The sequence below is a fragment of the Canis lupus genome, chromosome 17 (genome assembly GCF_003254725.2).
Source record: "Canis lupus dingo isolate Sandy chromosome 17, ASM325472v2, whole genome shotgun sequence".
NCBI classification, from domain to species: Eukaryota; Metazoa; Chordata; class Mammalia; order Carnivora; family Canidae; genus Canis; species Canis lupus.
In genome coordinates, this window is record NC_064259.1 from 5,842,133 (window position 1) to 5,858,248 (window position 16,116).

The following is a 16,116-nucleotide window of genomic DNA, read 5'->3' on the forward strand; positions in this document are numbered from 1 at the left end:
GAAACTGAAACACACAGAACTAATTAGCTTAAGGTTGGGCAGCTTGTAGATGGCAGAGCCAGGACATGAACCCACGCGGTCCGACGCCAAAAGTGCTCTCCGACATTGCCAAGGGATTCGGGCGTATGAGCTACCTATGGCTGTGTAACAAATATCCCCACACTTAGCAGCCTGACACAACATCCGTTTGTCATCTGGCAGTTCCTGTAGGTCAGGAATCAGGCGCTGGCTTAGCTGCTGGCCTCTCTTGAGCTGCAGATAAGATGACAGCCATCCTGGGGGACCTGGTGGCTCGGTTGGCTAAGTGTCCCACTCTTGGTTTCCACTCAGGTTGTGATCTTGAGGTCATGAGATGGAGCCCCGTGCTGGCCTCCTCCATGCTAAGCATGGAGTCTGCTTCAGACTCTCTCTCTCCCTCTGCCTCTCCCACTCCTGCTCTCTTTCTCAAATAAATAAATAAATCTTAAAAAAAAAAAAAAAAGATGAGAGCGTGCATCACCTCAGGAGGAGACTAGGGAAACACTGAGTTCCCAGCGCACTCTCGTGGCTTCTGGCAGGCCTCAGGTCTCCGCTGGCTGTGGCTGGAGACCTCACATCCTCGCCTCGTGGGCCTCCCCACGGGGCAGCTCACACCGTAGCAGCCACTCCGCTCAGAGCGAGGCAGCGGAAGAGAGGGACAACAGGACAGAGGTCACAGCCGACTGGTGCTCCAGTCACGGAAGTTGCATCTCATCACTGTTGCTGGTGTTTGCTGTCTACTCACGAGAGGCAAGTCGTCAGGGTCCGGGCCATGCCCCAGGGAAGCACACGGCAGGGTATGCCCACCCGAAGTGGGGTTGGGGGCACGCCCAGGCTGCCCACCTCTTCGGGCTAGTAGACGACACGGGCATCCACCAGCAGCGTCAGGTGTGAGCTCATTATCTGTCCTTTGGTTCCCTGAAATCCTAACCGTGTGTTCTTAAGAAGAATAGCCTCGGAGTGAGCTAAAACTTGATTCCCAGCCTGAGAGAGTTCTTCCTCCTGTTCTTCCCAGAAACTAAGTGCCAAAGAAGACGAGCACTTCTTAAAGATCAGCGGCGCGCTCGGCTATGTAAGGAAACACAAGTGTATTTCGCTGGCGTTGGGCTAAAAACTTGGCAGCAGCTTCCACTCCCACCCCCTCGCCATACGACTTCAGCTGGTCCCCCTAGAGCGCTTCTTTCTTCATCTTTCCCTGAAGAGACACCCCAGTGGTTCCAGGGCTAGAGTTTCTCCTCCAGTCATTTCCGAGCATTGCCATCAGTGTCACCTTCTGAGAGCCCCTACGCACACAGGCGCCGTCACCCCTCAAAGACCACCTGTGGCTCCAAACTCAAGTCCGGAGTTCAAGACCTTCTATTGTGCAGCCCAAACCTGCACCCCACACAACCCGGGTGCTCCGGGTAAGCTGGTCCACATGCTTTGAATCTCCTGCTTCCGTGCCTCTGATCGCCCCACTTGCTAACCCTTGCATGATTTTCCTGCTCCTCTTCACCTACCCAAAATCCTGACCTTCAAGGTCAAGTTCAAGCCCCATCTTCTCAAAGAACCTGTCTGAGACCACCCCAGCCATCCGAGGCTGGACTTGGCACAAGGCAGTGTGTGTTCAACAGCCTCAGCTAAATAAAAATACTCGTTGAGGCAAGCAAACTACTCCAGGAAACTTGTCTGAGCTTTCCTCCCCAAACCTCCAGCCCTGTCCTCATCATCACGACTTGCTTACTCCCTCTGGGTCATCTGAGCAATGGTTCCCAGCATCCTTCTGTATGAACATTGGCTACTACCCAACCCGGTGCCTGAGGAGATGGCTTTCCCTGGGCCCCGCACATCTCCCGCTGCCCAGACGTTCCCGGTGACACCGAGGGCTTTCACGCAAGGCTGTGTCTGATGCATCTCTAAATCCAGAGCAGGGTGGAGACAAGGTCAATATTGTCAGGAATGAGGAAGAAGGTAGATCCGTTCATCAATTGGACTCCCCCAGGAAAAAAAACACTGGAGGTGCTTTACTCTAGTTCTTTAATGCTCAGAAATACAAAGATAACCTTCCACTTAGAAATCTAAGAACATAAACTCAGTCCCCTCCTGGCAGAGAGGAAAGCATGACCTCCAAAGCATGTTAGAGGTCAATAGCGCAGAGCCACTAAAGCTGTGTGCCTGAGGCCCCACTCCCAACAGTCCAGGGTGAGACGGGCAGGCAGCAAAAGCAGACAGGACAGGCCGATGGGAAACAGGCCTGCAGTGCGCGTTGTGCGCCTCAGGAGCACCCACACTCCCCGAGTCGGCGTGGTCCCCCGAGTCCTCCTGGTAATGCCTCCCTCTCCCCGGCCATGGTACATGACACCCACATTACTCACTGCACATTCACTCTTGAACTTTATATTCTGCTGTTCTCTTTTCGCACATTGTTCAGAAATAAATGCTGGTGCCCACATTACATTTGGCTTTTAAATAGCCTGCCGCAGAGGAGACTTGCCCAGTGCTCTCCGAACCACACCGGACGGGGCCCAGGCCATTTGCACGGAAGGCAGAAGTTAGAGTCGGTGTGAGCTCACAGGTAATGGCATGTGGAGGCCTGCCCTCGCTCCCGGCACCGCCATCGCCAACCAGGAGCCTTGACGGCATCTCTTAGCTGTTCTCAACTAAGGCTCACTTTTCTAAGAAACACCTTATGTCAGACTTTTTTGGTCTCGGACCACTGCATACATCTCAAAATTAGTGAGCATCCCTAAGAGCTGGCGTTCATGTGAGTTGTATTTGAAGATATTTACTGCACTAGAAATTAAAACTGAGAAAATTTCTGAATATTTTTCAATTTCTTTCAAAAAAACACAATACAGATTCACTACATATTGGCATGAATTTCACATTTTAAGAAAAATAACTGTATTTTCCAAAGCAAAAATCACAGTGAACAGAATGGCAACCGTTTATACTTTTTCCGGGCTCCCAAAATGTCTGAATTAGTGGAAGACAGCTGGATCCTCACATCTGCTCCTGCTTTCAATCTGTGCACTTTGTTGTTTTACTTGAAGGATGTGAAGAAAATTCAGCCTCAAATATGTAGTTGGAGAACAACTTTGTAATAGGCTTCTCAGATCATTGCGGCTATTCCTCTTTGATACTACACCAAAACTCAACGAGTGGTACTTTCTTAAAGGTTAGTTGCAACATAGAGAGTCTGAAACCATATCAATTAATTTTACAAACACTGTTGTATTAAAACCCACTATCATGCAGTTTGAGTATTGTTTTTTGCCTGTTCGTGAATTCGCAACATCATGCATTGGTCATTTGGAAAATACTGATTCACTGAGCTGCGCAGATCCAATGATATGTTGACACATCTCATTAGACAACATCCAGAAATCACAACATTACCTTAACCACTAACCTCATCAGAAAAGTCTGAATCAGGAAGCTATCAGTCTCACAAGTTTTCTAAAATTCTAATTTTCACTGGGAAGTTTCGATTTTACAATTGGCAACAAATATTGTCGATTATTTTTCTTGCAGAAACAGGCTCACTTCACTTATTCTCAAGAAAATGTCTGTGAAACTCCCAGGTCTGAATAACCTAGTTTGTCTGTCAGTTGTCCCATAAACACCAGGCTGCAGGGAAAGCCTGGGCAAAAAACCCAGCGCCTTGCCAGTGACCAATGACATCTGGCCACACGAACAGAACTCAATTCACACCACTGGAGCAATTGCACTTAGGAAAAAAAAAAAGACTTCTTACAGTGTTCGTAAACATTTCTGTTAATGTATCCAAGAGAATCAATTATGATCTTAAAAGAAATGTTACAATTTTTCGGGGAATCAAAATCAGTGAAACCATTTTGATCATTTAATTCTCCTTCATTTAATATTTTTAAAATCATTTAAAATTTTAAAAAAATTTTAGTCAATATGATGCTTCCTTTCACCCTTGTTTTTTCTTTCCTGTCTGAGGTGTTGGAGAACGACGGTGAGGCGGGTACATGTGTCCAGGGGCCTTGGTGCCAGGTTGCTGGCATTGGAATCCCAGCTCTCTCGCTGTCTAGCCATGTGAGTAGAACAAGTTTCCAATTGCTCTGTGCCTCAGTTTCTTCATCTGTGCAATGGAGTAATAATAAAACACCTGCTTGGTGGTGTTGCTGTGAGGATCAAGCGAGCTCTTGACAATGATGTTTCACTAGAGGCATGTTGTCACCTCTGCAGACAGGCTGTATCCCAGGTGCTTTGTGGGAAAGCCTCCAGAACTGGCTGCTTTCCCACCCCCCAGACAGCACATGCCCTCTGTCTCTGGTGCCAGCATGTCCAGGAATCTAGAACAGTTCAACCACAGGCAGCCCCCCTCGTTCTCTCCTCCTCCTATCGGTGAGGGGTGACATGAATGAGGAGAGAGAGAGGCCCAGCAACAGGCCCTGATACCTGAGCCCTTCTGGAGGCCTGAGGGGAGCAGGGAGAAGATGGTGGTAGTGGGGGTGCCCAGTACCTTGTGATCCAGGTGATCTGCCATCATCACCTTCCAACAAGGGCATGTGTGACAGGTCTGGTGACCTGGGGAGTGCCCCCCAGGTCTGGTCCAGCAGCTGAGTGTGAAGCTGTGTGGAAGCTCCCACCACAATGAGCACAGCCTCCATGCCCAGAAGGCAGCACACCAGCCCACCCTGCCCTGGGAGGGCCTCCTCCCAGAGGAGCCGTAAGGGATGTGACCCCTTGGCTGGGGACCCACCACAGAGCAGGGGCAGACTCCATCCCACGAGGCACAGAGCTTGGGAACAGGCCTCAAGAGAAAGGGGCAGAGGATAGAGGATAGGCTGCTGGCCACCTTAACCTGACACTCCCTAGAGGAGTGGAGTCAGCACAGGTGACTCAAACAGGAAGTACCTACAAAACCAGTAATAACACTTAGAACCAAAATGGACAGCATGCTCGTGAACGTGGATCTGGGCAGGTAGGCAGAGCCAAGCAGCTCCTCACAGCGCTCCCATTCTGTCCAGGAGGCCCTCCGGGTGTGCTCCTGCCTGAGTCCTGTCCTACCCAACGTTTCTCTCACAAGGAACTTTGGTGACCCTCAAGCTCCAGTAACCTTAGGCCCAGTCTGAGATTCCTTCACTAGAGGTGTTTGTCAGCATTGCCTACCACTATTTTCCTGTGAAATGGGAGAAAAAAGTACAAGTCATATATCTGATAAGGGGCTAATAGCTGAAATAAAGAACTCATGCATCTCAATAGCAAAAAACAGAAAAAGAAAACAAAAGGAAAAGAAAAAATCCAATTAAAAATGGGCAGGAGAAAAAAAATAAATAAATAAATAAATAAATAAATAAATAAATAAATAAATAAATGGGCAGGAGTTCTGAATAGACGTTTTTCCAAAGAAGACCTACAGGTGGCCAACAGGTACGCAGAATGATGTTCTACATCACTCACCATCAGGGAAATGCAAATCAAAACCACCATAAGGCGGGCATCCGGGTGGCTCAGCGGTTGAGCATCTGCCTTTGGCTCAGGTCATGATCCTGGGGTCCTGGGGTCAAGCCCCACATCGAACTCCCTGCAGGGAGCCTGCTTCTCCCTCTGCCTGTGTCTCTGCCTCTCTCTGTATCTCTCATGACTAAATAAATAAAATCTTTAAAAAAAAGAAAAAGAAAAAAAAACACAAGGCATCACCTCACAGCTATTCAAGGGACTATTATGAAAAAAGACTAGAAGTAACAAGCGTTGGCAAGGATACGGTGAAAAGGGCACCCTGTTGGTGAGAATATAGATATATGTATGGGCTATATGGAAACTGGTATGGAAGTCCCTCAAAAAAATTAAAAACAGAACTGCCGCATGATCCAGCAATTCCATTTCTGAATATTTATCCAAAGAAAATGAAAAAACTAACTTGAAAAGATGCACCCCCCTGTTCTTTGCCACATTGTTTACAATTGCCAAGACAGGGAAACCAACCCAAGTGTCCACTGATGGATGAATGGATAAAGAAACTGTGGTATGTCCACGTAGTGGGTTATTACTCAGTCATAAAAAAGAACGAAATCTCATCGTTTGCCACATGAATGGACTTCAAGCGCAATATGCTAAGTGAAACAAGTCAGACATAGAAAGATAAATGATCTCCCCTACACATGGAATTTTAGAAAAAAATTAATTAAAATAAACCCTGCGCTCACAGACAACGAAGCAGAGAACAGATTAGCAGTTGCCAGGGGTGTGGGGTATAGAGTAGGAGAAATGGGTGAACTGTTTTTGGTATTTCATTTGCTCGTTTAAAATAAATTGAGAGAGAGAGCCTTCTCCTCAAGAATCTGACATTATAGCTGGAAGAGGTAGGTAATGAACAATAAACAGAATAGTAAGTAATTATATAACATGTTCAAAAGTGCCACCGAAATCTAGAAACGTAGCTACAGAGATTAAGAGTTGGCAGTTTCAAATGTGGGTAGCCTTTCCTGAGAAAATGACATTTAAACAAAGATGAGAAGGAGGTGAGGTAGTTGTCTGTGTGAATATCTGGGGGAAGAACCTTCCAGATGGAGGGATGGCCTGTGCCAAAGCCCTACGCGGACGCTCATCTGACCAGAAGAAGAGCAGAGAGGGCAGTGGACCTGGAACTGAGTTAGCGATGGAGCGAGGACAGGGAATGACACGGTGCCCAGGCCGTGGGGACCTTCCAGGACATTATAAGGGCTTCACCTTCTGTGCACTGGTGAGTGAGATGGGCGGGCAGGTGCTATGGAAGGTCTCAAGGACAGGAGCTATGACAGGATGATCTGAAGGCCATCACTGAAATAGCCGAGACCAGAGACAGAAGACCAGTGAAGACGCTACTGCAGTCACCCAGCCAGCCCAAGGAACCTGGTGGCACTGGCCAGGTGGTAATGGCCAGAATCCGTACATGTTTTCAACACCGGTTCAAAGGGATTTTCTGGCTTTCTCCATTCGAGGAAAAGGCATTCATTCTGGGGTTAGTCCAAGTCAAAGAAAAAAAAAAGTTAGTCACTAACAATCATATATATTCATATTAAAACTGTATCCAGGAGACACCCGGGTAGCTCAGTGGTTGGGTGTCTGCCTTCGGCTCAAGGCGTGACCCCGGGGTCCTGGGATCGAGTCCCGCATCGGGCTCCCTGGACGGAGCCTGCTTCTCCCTCTCTCTAGGTCTCTGCCTCTCTCTCTGTGTCTCTCATGAATAAATACATTAAATCTTTTAAAAAAAAAAAAAACCAATATCCCAAAAAAAATCCCAATAATATCATTTATTACCCATCGTGTTGACAAAAAGAGACACTGAGAAGGCTACAGAGAAAGAAGTACTATTATGCCATCAGACGGGTGTAAATCGGGGTCATCTTTCTGGAGAGGGATTCACTGAATCTACCAACACGTTCAATCCCACACCTTTACACCCAGCACACCGTTTCCAGCCGCCTACCCCACGGAAACATTCCCATATGTCCACACGTAAAGAAAATGTTCACAAAAAGACCATCACCGCCACCCTGTTTGTAAAAGCAACCAATTGAAATAAACCCACGGGCTTATCACGAAGTGACTGGTCACGTAAACCGTGGGTGGACATACCGCAGATGAGCCCGTAACCCTTGAAATAACTCTTGTAGACATGCACAAGGCCCAGGGGGGCGCCCCGACTTGTCCGCAGGGAACACTTACAGGAGCAGGCAGGTTGAGCAACACAACTGGTTCTGTGTTTTTCCTTCCCTTATAGGTGGAAAAGCAAATCCAGGCATTACTTGTGTCAATATTATCAATGGAGGCTTTTAAGCTTAGGCACAAGAACCTTTAAGATCCCGTCCCGATCATGGATCTGCTGGCCTCAAAGCCGCCCCATCTGTGTCATACCCTCCTCCAGAGTTTCCACTTAACTTGCATTTCATAAAGCTGAAAGCTTCAGGCTCCTTACTAACCTAGGCCCTTTCTAAATAAGTAGTCGTTTCGTGTACCTGATACTATATTTTAAATTTTGCATTTCATCTTAAAGAGGAGCCTAAAAAGTATAAGCCGTATAAACCTGCATCTGCCCTTACAGCTGCTCATGCTGGGGTCCCAGCTCTGCTCGGGAGGAGCAGGACGGCAACACTTCCCATGAAAGCCCTTTGGAGGACTTCCTACAGGCTGAGTGGTGACAACAAGCAAAGGCAAGAAAAGGGGAGCCAAAAACCAATCCCCCCAAAACAAAGAGCTGTCAATAGAGAGACATGACATCAGTGAGACCCCAGAGTCCTTTTCCACACTGTGCCCAGAAGCTGGGGCAATTTTTACAGGAGACCCCATTGGCCTGGAGATCAGACCAGCCATGAACACAAGTGAAATAGGAAGAAAGTCAAGACAGTCTCTAGGGGCGCCGGGGTGGCTCAGTAGTTGAGCGTCTGCCTTCGGCTCAGGTCGTGATCCCGGGGTCCTGGGGTCAAGTCCCACATCGGGCTCCCCACAGGGAACCTGCTTCTCCCTCTGCCTGTGTCTCTGCCTCTCTCTGTGTGTCTTTCATGGATAAATAAACAAATGGGTTTTAACTCTCCAGTCCCCTTGGCAGATGCCCCTCGCAACAGAGATTGGGGAGAGAAACGCACTGAAGCCTAATGTCACTAAGCATTCAGATCTGCTCCCCGGCTCTGATTCCACAGTCACCAGGCAACCGTTGGATTAAGAAGTTCGCCAGGTAGATTTCCCCACACAGAAGAGGGTAAACAGAGCACTCAGCTCTCCGGACCCTTCGACAGATGGAGTTCTCCCTGTAACATAAGAAGCTGACATACCGCGTAGGCACCGGTGCCGTGAGCGTGGTTAATGGGAGCCTGCCCCAGAGAGAGGGGATTTGGGATTTGTCGTCTGAGCCTGCAGAGCCAGCACTCCTGCCCCCGCCCCCGACGGTGAGAATGTGCCCACTGCCGACATGCAGACTGCTGTGGGGCCTTTCACACAGCTGTCATCCAAATCAAGTCTGTCCAAGCCGTGTTGTGCGCTTGGTGACACGCTGTAGCTGGGTGGTGCCTCTAGGTCCTCATCTGTGGGATTATATACAGTCGACTGGCCATCATGCAAGCCAGCTGGCAAGCCTGTGGTACGGTGTGACCAGGCAGTCCCGATCTGAGGTCAGAGCCCGTTGTTAGCAGGTGTGAGGCTACCTAGGCCAGGATCCGTGTCCTCATAGGTACCCACAGAGGGTCATCTCCTCTCCTTCCCTGTCCCTGCTAGAAACTGTCAGAGGAAAGGTGCAAGGCAGCCCCTCGCAGGTGCCATGTGTTTATTTCCAACACCAGGAGTCCTGAATATCGGGCAGGAAATCCCACCCCTGGGGCACGGCTGGCTTCAGAGAGTGTCTCCATCCTCCGCCAGTGGATCTTCGCATCTGTGACCAGGAGATCCAGCGGGAGAAGAAGAGCGAGAGGCCTGCCTGGCTTCTGGAGAGCATGGCTGCCTACTGGGCTGTGCTGGGAAAAGAGAACAGAAGCTGTAGAGGATGAGCAACAGAGCTGGCGCCTCAGAAGATAGCTAGTGGGACAATCTCAGTGACGGCTGACGGCTGGGCCTGGTTAAAATCCACGACGGACACCTCGCTGGACAGCAATGAGACGCCATTGCCAGGTTCACCAAGAAATGAGCAGCACCCCCTTGAGACTTGGTTCCTTCTGTTCTCATAAGCAGGACATTTTCTTTCTCATTCAAAAGAGATGAAATACAGAGAAATCGAAGAACAGGTACAAAGGCTGTGAAACGCCAAGAGGAGGACACGTGTCTGCTCAAGGTGTCGCACTGGCAGGCCAGGGCCGAGCAGACGAGGAGAGGCAGGGATACCCTGCTCTAGAACGGGGTGTGGGGGCGCTCCAGCTGCAACATCTGTCACCCCACTGCCTCGCCGACCGGCCTGGGTCCCCCGCCCCGCTCACCGCTTCAGGTGCATCCCTCCCAAAGCTGCTCAGGGGGAGAAGATGACCTTCCCCATTCTGGAGTCAAGGGTAGACCGGGAGCTGCGCTCCCCTGCTAGAACCTGCAGACAAGCTCTGCAGGTCCATTTGTAGGAGAGGGTGGGGTAGTCAGGCCCCCACGACCCCAGACACATCCAAGTGAGGCGCGGCACGAGGCGGTCTGCCTTTCTTACAAAAACAACGCTGCCTACACTCATCCATCTCCTACTTCAGCTGGTCAAGGGGCAGCAGTGCACACAGTCCCTGCAGCCTTGCTCCTAACTGGGACAGTCTGGACGCGGCCTACGTGAGCCTCGTAGACAGGTCCCCCGAATAAACTGCGGTGTGTTTGCGAACGATGAAATGATCGGCAGCTGTAGGAATGGACTGTGCTGGAGCCCCGCTCACCTCCAAGAGCCTGCTACACGTCCTCGCCTCACCCCGGCCCCGCGGGCCCAGCCGTCCCCACCGCACTTGAAGCCTGGAGCCCTGCCGGCCCCGACCTCCAAGGGCGCAGGGCGCGGGGCTCACCCATGCGCACATCTCAGCGCCCAGCCTCCACTCCACGGGCCCCCCAGGGCACCGCAGGCTCTCGGGGGGCCCTCGTGCTGTTGAGGCAACCTCGTGGCCCTGCTACGGGCCCTGCTCCTCGTGGCGGGATTATTTTTAATCACCTTCAACTCTTAAAAAGACCTCCGACTTTCAACGTGCGAGTGCTGCGCAGAGAATTCTGTCCTTTGAAATACGTGCCACGGCCTCCCCATCTCACCCCGTCACCCGAGGGACAACACAAACTCAGCTCTGGAACCCGGACCCCGGCAGGAGAAGACTCCTTTCCAATTGCGGAAATTGCCCAAGAGGGGCCTCGCTTCCCTCCCACACCCGTGAATTGCAGGCAAGCCGTCCGAGCCATTGTGCGGCGCGCTTCTAAACAGACAGCCTGTCACCATAGCAACACTCACATCTGTCATTACCTCCGAGAGAGAACACCTTTTAAAAGAAATCTACTTAGCAACATGTCATGTTAACTTCTGCGCTTCTTACAGATCCGCTCAGGAATCTAGGCCGCAGTGCCCTGGGATAAACGGTGCCTCCGTGAACAATCTGGAAGGCACTGCCGCAGCCCAAAGTGGCCTCTTCCTCAACCTGCCCCCACCTGTCCTTGGATGAGTCAGGTAGCGCGGCCTCCCCGAAGTCACGCGTACTGCCGTCGTCGCACGCAGGGCGGTTACACAAGCCAGTTGTTATGAACACAACAGCTGTCACCCCGGCGTCGTGCATGCAGCGCCTCTTAATCCTCGGGCCAACCTATGCAGCAGGCGCCCCCCCGCCCCTCAGCGATGAGGAGCCGGGCTCCAGCCACCCCCGCCCCCCACCCTGTGCAGCCTGCTGCCGCGGTGACATCACCAGCCACACCTGGTGGATCTCAACACGCCATCCACACCCTGTGGATCTGCAAATTTTCCCAGCAACTCAGAAAGGAGGAATTTTTTTTTTTTATCATCATCCCCATTTTATAGACGAGAAAACTACCTTGGAGGAGTGAAGCATCTTGCCCAAGTTCCCCCGAGAGGACAGCGCAGGTGCAGGGAGGCAGGCTCTCCTCCTTGGAGGGAGCCTCGGTCTGCCTCTCTCCGAGCCCGAGAAGAGGCCACCCAGAGGCCTCCCCTGCTCGGTTTCCGAATCAAGTCCGACCTCTTGCACTGGTGAAAACCTTCCCAAGCAGGCCAGTCCGCTGGCTAGGCCCTTGAGTCTCCCAGATTTTACGTGGAACTTTCTGGTGTCCTTGAGGGAAATGAGGACTAGGGAAGCCGGTGTGAGACTTTCATGCACAGCAAACGCAGGGATCACTGGGTAGGCGAGTGGCCTGAGAGTCTGCATTTCCCACCAGCTGCCCAGTGAAGCTGCTGGTCCTTGAAAATAGACAAGGCCCCTCTGTTTAGAAGGAAAGATGTGCTGTAAAAAGGATGTGGTGTTGCCCCCAGGACGACCCAGGACGACCACAGGCTGCATGTTAAGGTCTCGTGTTGCTACGGAAGCCTTAGAGAACGGGAAGGAAACCCGGCTCCCGAGGCTGGGCTGTAAGCTTTAGGAGAATGGCTCTACACCAGGAGCCCCTCTGAGTCACTCCTGATAGTAGAATGTCTTCAGTCCTGATCCCCCAGCACCTGGCCTAGTGCCTGGGATATGCTAGATGCCCAATAAATATTGACTAAAGGAAGGAAGGAAGGAAAAAGGGAGGGAGGGTGGGCTTGATTAAAAAAAAAAAAAAAAAAGGCTTGCAGCAAAGAAGACTCTGAGATGTGATCTATGTTATAAATCACATAACGCTTGTACTGTCCAAGATGGGCTACCCCATGGCCGGTAATTACCTGGTAGAAAGAATTCAGGCTTGCTCATGAAGTCTCATGCATTTCTGTCGCCCCATGGGGTCTAGTACCTACCTTGCATATACTGACTACATCAGCCTTCCAGAACCAAGAAACTTCTGGATATTGGAAAGATGTAACTTTAGGACCTGTGACAAATTGTTCGTGTGTCAATTTGGCTGGGCCCACAGATATTTGGCCAAACATTATTCTGGAAGCTCCTACGAGGATGTTTACAGATGAGATTAACATTGAAATTGGTGGATTTTGAGTAAGCAGATTGCCCTCCCTAATGGCGGTGGGTCTCATCTGATCCGTTGAAGGGCTGAGGAGAACGAAGACAAACGTCCGTCCCCCAGACCAGAGGGAAACTGGCCAAAGAGGGCCTTTGGATTTGAAATGCAGCATCAGCTCTTCCTTGGGGTCTCCAGGCTGATGGCCCACCTTGCAGATTTTGGACTTGCTAGTTTTCTTAATCATGTGAGCCAGTTCCTTAAAATCTCTCGCTTGCCCACTCACATATATACATATATACGAAATACATGTATGACATACACATGTTAGACGCACACACCCCCCTTATCGGTTCTGTTTCTCTGAAGAACCCCGGCTAATACAGAGCCAACAGGAACTATATCTTGTAGCAGACGGTAAACACTGCTTATCCCAGAAGATACTAAAGAATAACACACAGGCTGGAACGGAGGCTGAGTACCCTCGTGGCTAGTGAACTAACAAGTCACAGGACATCTCTAAACCCAGGGAACGAGGGGCTTGCCTTCCGACAGTGACTGTCAAGCGGCTGCCCCCCACCCCCACCCCCACCCCCAAATGGATCCTCGGGTTACACTTTGAGAATCACCATGGCACAGGCGTCCTTGGAGGGACAGTCTCGGCCACAGTGAGGCAACCAGTATATTCTAAAATACAAGATGAGTTCTTTTTACATGCCCTTCGAACATCAGGCGGGTCCTATGAAGCCATATTTGACCATCTTCGGCCTATAAAGAAGACGATTTTGTAGAGTTAACCGAATCCATCTACTTGGGGCTCATCCTTCAGACAGCACTGAATAAAGGCCCCCTGACACCCAGAGTCCTCTCTCTTACAGATCCTCTAGGAGGTTCTGTGCAGGTTGGCGCTGTCGCTTCCTCTCCCCATCCTGGGTCCTGATCCACCAAGGGCTGGCAGTAACTGCGCTGCCCCCTTGGGACTGAGGCAGGACCCAGAGGAGGGGACGTGCATAAGCACCCGTGGTGCGCCTCTCCTTGCAGCCTGCGCCGCTGTGAGGCGTCAACTGTGTTCTCATTCTTCATTGGAAGGTGCTACAGAAACACCCCTATTCCTCGTTTCCTGAGGCACGTGGGCTGCTGGAAACTCTAGGGCCTGGCCTTACCTGGTGTTTACAGACCCTCCTACCTCAAGCAGTCAGAGGCTGGAGACCACCTGAGGGCGGGGCCGTGCCACATTCACCATCTCCCCAGGGCCCATGACACTAGGCATGAGACACAGCACAGGTGATAAGTGAAGAAAGGGAGGAGGGAGGGGGGGGGGGGGGAGGGGGGAGAGATTTGTCCCAGCCTAGATCCCCCTGACCCCTCCCTCCAAGCACCTGCCACCTGAGGCTGTAAGGCCAGACGCACCCCACGGAGGAGGAGCTAGCTCCCACCACCCTTCCCTGGGACTGCTGCCAATTCACCCCTGACCCCTGGCTCCTGCCACCCAAGCAAGCCCACTGGCCCCCACTTCTCGCAGCCCACACAACATGTAGATTCCAGGCCTGGAAACCAGCTCCAGTCTTCACCCCCTGGACACCCGGCTCGCCCAAAGCCCTGGGCTGGACAAGAGGGAGAGCATACGGCACTGCCAAGTGGCTTCTGCACCCTTCCTGAGGCCACACGCCGTGCCCTGGGGCCCTTCTGTGGGCACGAGCGGCCCACCCTCAGCCCTGCCTCATCTCCTGCCTGGCTTCCAGAAGCCTCGCAGGTCCCACACACACGCACCACCCAGATGGTGAGCCCTGGGCTACATACCCAAGTGCACGCCCCTGCCTCCAACCAGAGGACCTCACCAGCCACCATCTGCCAAGGGCCGGGGGCGGGGGGCGGGGGCTCCGGACACTGGCAGGAACCAACATGAATGGGCTGGAAAAACCGTCGTGGGAGGGAGGGAGGGTAGAGGCAAGAGGCCGAAGACTGTGTCCGGGGAGAGAAGCCACCGCGGTGGCCCAGGCCCAGCTCTCGGGCCCATCGTGCTAGGAGCGATCTAAGGACCTGGGCACAGAGCGCTTTACAACCTCAGTGGATTATTGTTTGGGTGGCAAATATCCCCACAGAGACGTCCCTTCGGTTTTGCTTAATAATTACTATTTAGAGGAAGTCGCGGCCACACACGCATGGAGCAGACGCTGCATCTGACCGGTGTTCCTGAGAAGGTCAAGACGGGGAGAAAGGAAAGGTCCCTGGGGAGAAGAGAAGCAACCACCCTATTCCAGAATCAAAAAATGAGCACAGACGTCAGAACCCCGGGGTTGGGGCAGATAACAAGCCCGCGTGGACCCGCCCTCCCTGGAGGGGAGCGGGGTCCGCTGCCCGCTGTGCGCTGTACCTTCTCCGCGGGCGGTGCTTCCACCCGCCAGCCTTCTCCGCCACCAGCATCGCAGACCAGGCTGGGCGCGGGGACAGACCCCCGCTGGAGATCACTCCGACCGGAGGCCGGGGCTTTTCAGGCTTCTCCAACCCTCTCCCCGGAGGAGCAGGAAGCACGTAACCACGGTTGTTTCCCCTCCTACCCAACGCCCTAAAGACAGGCCGCACCGTCCCCCTTGGCCCCCGGGAGGCCCCCGAGGGTGGGGAGGCCGCCTCCTGCTGACCGAGGCCTGGCCCGGCCTCCACCTGCTGCACGCAGGGCCGGCTTAGCCAGCACCCATGGGACCCCGCATTCACCGGCACAGCCCCCCCGCGATGCGGGCTGTGCACCCACACACCTCGCCCGACAGCGCACGCCTGCTAGGAAGCCCAGCATTTCATTAAAGAAATCGGGCGCGGAGTCGGTGGCTTTAGCTCCCACAGAGATGGGAGGCTCTTGGCAGCCAAAGGGGTACCGGCCGCTTAGACGCTGATCCTCCGCAGGCCCACGGTGCAGCCAGAAGCCCCGCCCGGAACCAAACAGGCTGAAGCAACAGCCCCGGTACCTGAGTGTCCTTGCTCTTCACTCGCCTCATCCCCTCCTTCGTGGGCCCGCCTGTCTCTCCCACTAATGCGTGTCACGTTCATCTGCTTCACACCTCCCAGGCCATCGAAGGTGCTTCTCGAACACAGAGGGAGACAAAGGAACGATGGAACGATGAGCTGCCGCGCGGTCACAGGAGCAAGGAGGGAGGTGAGGCCCCGAGGGGACGTCCTTGCCCGTGTGCCCCCCGCCCCCGCCCCCGCCCCGGGACCCTGTCTGCCCAGGGCCGGCCGAGAACGGGCTCCCGCAGAAGCAGCAAGGTTAGGGACCTGAGCGGGTTTCCAGCTCCCGAGGCTCCCGGGCCCAGGGAGAGGCAGCTCTGCTACGTCGAAGGGCCAGCAGCATCTGGATTTGCTGGGGTGGCAAAGACGCACCCACGAAATGAAAATGCACATTCCTGGGCCCCGCGGAGTCGCCATCTCTGCGTTCTCCACTGAGGATGAAGCCAGGGATCTGCACTTTTACCAGGCGACTCCCAGCTCGTGCAACACGAGTAGCGCTGCCGTGAAAACATCCCACGCCCTCCGTGACCAGGGCCCTCCCAGGGCACCCACACCAAGGCTCCTGCACCCCCAGACCCGAGC

General features: G+C 52.7%; 1 long non-coding RNA gene across 4 annotated transcripts in view; it reads right to left on the reverse strand.

Annotated features, from left to right (window-relative positions):
* LOC112664878 (uncharacterized) overlaps window positions 1-15,110 on the reverse strand; it is a 264,434-nt gene extending 249,324 nt beyond the window's left edge. For all 4 annotated transcript variants that reach the window (XR_007403044.1, XR_007403038.1, XR_007403050.1 and 1 more), the window contains exon 1: window positions 14,909-15,110. This is a non-coding gene — a long non-coding RNA (uncharacterized LOC112664878). The remainder of the gene's footprint in view (window positions 1-14,908) is intronic.
* Window positions 15,111-16,116: the final 1,006 nt, after the last annotated feature.